Raw genomic sequence first — 4,703 nt, forward strand, 5'->3', positions numbered from 1 at the left:
AGTCCTACAGTGTGACTTCTACAACAACAATCAAACCAAAAACCAATAGGAGCACAGAACCTGATAATTAGTGAGACAACAACAAACCTCCAGTTGCTCCACACTATCCCACCTCAATGCAGCTCAGTGGTATCTAATAATAATTACTAGTATCCAATAAATAAGAACTAGAATCTAAAGAAAAAAACGAATATGTAATAAGTACTAGTACTGTATCTATAAAAGGTACAAGAATGTCATTACTAGTATAGATAGATAGATTTGTGACTAGAATTCTGGAATTTCTATGGTATCAAAATGTTGCTATTACAAAAACCTTACTTAAAGTTAAAATAACTATATTGTGATATATATTGCTGTCATGAAATAAAATTACTCCTATCGTGATGTAAGACTTCGGTCATATCACCCACCCCTCATTCTCCCTTTTCAGTTCTTACCTGTTTGCATCCCTGATCAACCGTGTGTGTCTGTTTTTAATGTCAGACTGCACTACAGTCAAGATGCACTACAGACAACCGAGATCTCACGGTGTGACATGGCTCACAGCAGGGATCATATTTGTACAGGACAGTCGTAGAGGACTATTAAAAATTGTACAGCGTGAAACCCGCTTCTAATGGGTCGATACCAGGGGTGCCCAGCCCTGTTCCTGAATAACTGGAGATTTGCAGGGAGGTAGATTTCCAGGAACAGGATTGGGCACCGCTTGTCAAGACTATTTAAACTTCACCTGTCAAAAAAAAAACAAACAAAAAAATGAACGTTTGATGTTGATACTTGTTCTGTTGTATTTGTTTTCTTTTTTTTAGGATTGAACATCTTTGGCGAGAGGTTTACACACAAGTCCTCGATTTGTTCCACATGTTGTTTTTCCATTTGGAAGTGACTGGACTGTTGAATCCTGACGATGAGATCCACCTCTTTGCTCTGCATTGGGCATTTTTTCCCCAGTTACAACATCAGCTTAACACTTTTAAAGCAACTTTGGCTGCAAAACAGAGAGGCTGCCGATGATCTGGAAACTGTATGTTTGCACATTTTAAACTCAAAATCACTTAAAGGGTTAGTTCGCTCAAATTCTTTCATCATTTACTCACTCTCAAGTTATTTCTTTGTTCTACTGAACAAAGGAAGATATGTTGAAGAATGTTTGTAATCAAAAAGCTCTGGGGCACCACTGACTTGTATGGAAACAAATGTTATGGAAGCCAGTGGTTCCCCAGAACTGCTTGGTTACCAACATTCTTTAAAATATCCTAATGTTTAACACTTACATTAATGTAATTTAACAACACTCACTCATACCTACATCAGAACAAAAAATAAATGCCTTTGTGACAAATGCTTGTAACATTTATTGGATGTTTTGGTAGATGTATAATTTAAAAGCATCTGTCCTAGTATTTTGCAAGGTTGATGATGACTATGGTGTTGACTGGGATGGACCACATGCCATGGAAGATGCAGGCAGCATTTCAATCCCAGATGTAGCGTTACCATGACATCTCACTGCAGAGGAGTTGGCAGGTCTTCCGAACCGGGAAATGCCAATAAATGAGGCAATCGATGCCTACATGAGCACAGTAGCCCAACTGACAGAGATTTTTAGACATTGAACATTTTGAACATGCATGGACATCACAAACAGCTTTTCCTTTGGCGAGTTTATTTCGACAAATGCCTGAACTACAAAATTTCCTAAGAAACATGCATGACAAAATGTATGACAATAAAAAAGTGAGAGAAACAAGTAGTTTTCTTTAACATTTGTAATTAATTTGTTCTTCACTTAACTCAAGGTTAACTTAACTTTACTCATTAGAATTTCCACCACTGCAATGAGAGCTCTTTAAATCTTCCTGTCAAGAACATGCATTTTTATAAAAGCAAGAAAGGTCAGGTGATACTTCAACATACAGGTGTTGAGGGAGAACAGCCCAGCCAGTCCAAAACTTCGGTTCTGGCCAGATGACTCTCCTAAGTATCATCTAATACAAAGATAGCAGCACTGAATACAAGCCTTAATATAGAGTTGAAACAATGCAATTCATCCACTAACCTAGTGTTTTATTACAAACAACCCACCAACTGGGCTATACGATTAGACTTTTTTATATGTATTACAGAAAATTAAATGATTGATTTAGTGCAATGGCTTCCATATGGTCTATTCTCCTAAGTAGAATAGACCAATTACCTCTGGTTCCATCAGCAGTGCAGAAGATCTGGGAAACAGTACTGCAGTTAAACTGGGTCATTCTTTTATCATTTTCAAAACACCTGTATCTTTGAGTCCTCTCCGCAGCTGAGAGATCTGTTTTTCACGTTGACCAATAACCTAGAAATGATCCACAAACAGTACAAATTATAAACACTGCAAGCCATGATGAAAGATTGAAGCTTTTGTCCTAACTTAATGGTTATGTAAAGAGGCTTACGTAGAGTTAGAAAAAGTTCAAGTACATACCCAACTGCAATTAACAAATACTTCCACCTTTATATGATAAGATACACATACCCCATGGTGGAGAATGGTTTCTGCCAACCACCTTCTGTTGCTGTTGCTGACTGCTGGCAAGTCCCAGTTGATGGCCAGGTTGTTGATATTATCTATTTCATTCTGATTCAGTTCATTCTGGCTTTCCAGTAAGACAATCATTATTCCCACAACTCTGAACAGATCACCATCCAAGAGTGCTCTGGATGTTGATGGAACCTTGTGATCATCTTCGCCATTGAAGAGCAGTGTTTTGCCACAGTTATCTGAAAAATTCATAACAAGAGCATACTTAATCATCCTTTCCTATATTATCTATGCTCATAACTATTAAATCTACTTAAAAAAAAAAAAAAAAAAATCTAAAATGTATTACATCCTGTATGTCTGTATTTCTAACAGTGACTAAAGTGGAGGTCAAGGAAATGGTATGTCCAAGCATTTCAAAATGTTTTCAATTATAACTCACCGATGTCAAGTTCAAATCCATGGTGGAGCTTTTCCATTATCAATGTGAAAAAGTGCCGTTTTACTCCATCCCCTAATGCAGCATCTCCTGTTTTTAATAGCGATTACATACAATTTAATAATCCCCAAAGTACTAATGCAAACAAGCAGAGCTACTTTACTTTTACACTGCCAACTGTATTAACCAGGATTTAAACACATGCGAATGTGGGAGATCATGCGAGGAATTCGATTTCGCTGCTTCACGTTTGGCGAACTCTTGACCTGCGAAATTGTGCGAATTCGTATCACGTGACCAGTACCGATCACAATGCGACCTTTAGCTGTATTAAAAGAATAAGAAACTTTTTGCAGTAAAGTGAAGCTTTGGATATTTTTGCGTTTTGGGTTGATTATTAAATTTTTTTGTTATGTAAGCTACGCGTGCTCAAAGTGCAGTGTGACCCGCGGCTAAAGCCATCGTCCCATTGTTTTGTCCAAAACGAGCACTTCTCATACAGACGATGGTCAACGAATGTGATCGTCAGTAACAATGCAATTGTAAGTGTCCTAACTGTTAGTCTAAATGCATTTAGGACAAATAACATGTAAATGATCATTTTGCTACTATTTCTACTTGGACATGTTACACATATCAAATCAATTTGGGTTATACATTTTCATTTTCATTTCGCAACTTATAAAGCGTTAAAACAGTATGCACTTTACATATTAAGACTACTGTTGGAAATGGCAAATGTAAATAATATAATTTCATTTTCATTTTCCTTCTGCACCAAACTTTGCACATGTGGGTAATGGAAAATGTAAATTTAAATACAGAAATACATTGCCATTTTGAATATTGCATTGCAAATTTAATTTTGCTACACATATGCTTCCATAAAAGACAGGGCAAACTAACAAAAACTCAAAAACAACTGCAGAGCACGCCACGGACGCCGCCATCATCATCGGCGCCATCTTAAATAGTAAAAATATCTCACAATATTACTGCGTTTGCTGTACTTTGGATCAAATAAATGCAGGCTTGGTGAACATAAGAGACTTCTGTAAAAAACATTAAAAATCTTATTTAATTTGATTAAGCATGGTAACTAGTTATAAAATACTACACGGTGTTTCGCTCCTTGAACGAATCTGTTTTTGATCGAATCAAGTGAGCCGGTGATTCAACGGTTCATTCACTAGTTTAGTTTCTAATGGAATCGGCCGTTTTGAACGAATCGTTTGATTTGAATGATTCAATAAATCATTTATTAAAACAGGGACTTGCCGCCACCTACCGGCGGTTTTATCTTTATTAAGCTCATAACTATTTTTTCATTAAATGAAAACCTTTTTTTAAATCAGACGAATATTGTAATCGTTATGTATGATTATGGAGCCCACACGCCCCGTGGCTGTTTTATAGTTTACTAGCGTTCTGCAGAAACTCAGACAGATCAGCCCCAGTGTTAACTACAGAAACCGCTGTGTAGTGTTCATTAGTGATTCGCGCAGCTCCGAATCTTCTGTGAATCATTCGTTTCGAATCAGTGATTCGGAGCAGTGCCGATCAAACTGCCAAAGTCACGTGATTTCAGTGAACTTCGTTACGTCACAACTGCTTTATGGTATTTTATTATTTTTATTGCATTCCATGCGTTATAAATTCAAAAATTATTTTTGTAAGTATCGCTTTTTATTTCTCCTCTTTCCTACTACTTGTTTCACTTCTGTTTCAGTTTTTTAT

The 4,703-nt window shown here is 36.8% G+C and overlaps 1 long non-coding RNA gene across 1 annotated transcript; it reads right to left on the reverse strand.

Moving 5' to 3' along the window:
- Positions 1 to 1,959: 1,959 nt before the first annotated feature.
- Positions 1,960 to 2,644, reverse strand: LOC107690119 (uncharacterized). Its single transcript, XR_001634403.1, has 3 exons — positions 2,522 to 2,644; positions 2,201 to 2,341; positions 1,960 to 1,991 (listed from the first exon to the last, which is right to left on the reverse strand). It is a non-coding gene; the product is annotated as an uncharacterized LOC107690119 (long non-coding RNA).
- Positions 2,645 to 4,703: the final 2,059 nt, after the last annotated feature.

Source organism: Sinocyclocheilus anshuiensis, unplaced genomic scaffold (assembly GCF_001515605.1).
Source record: "Sinocyclocheilus anshuiensis isolate Anshui unplaced genomic scaffold, SAMN03320099.WGS_v1.1 scaffold1649, whole genome shotgun sequence".
In the NCBI taxonomy this organism is placed as follows: Eukaryota; Metazoa; Chordata; class Actinopteri; order Cypriniformes; family Cyprinidae; genus Sinocyclocheilus; species Sinocyclocheilus anshuiensis.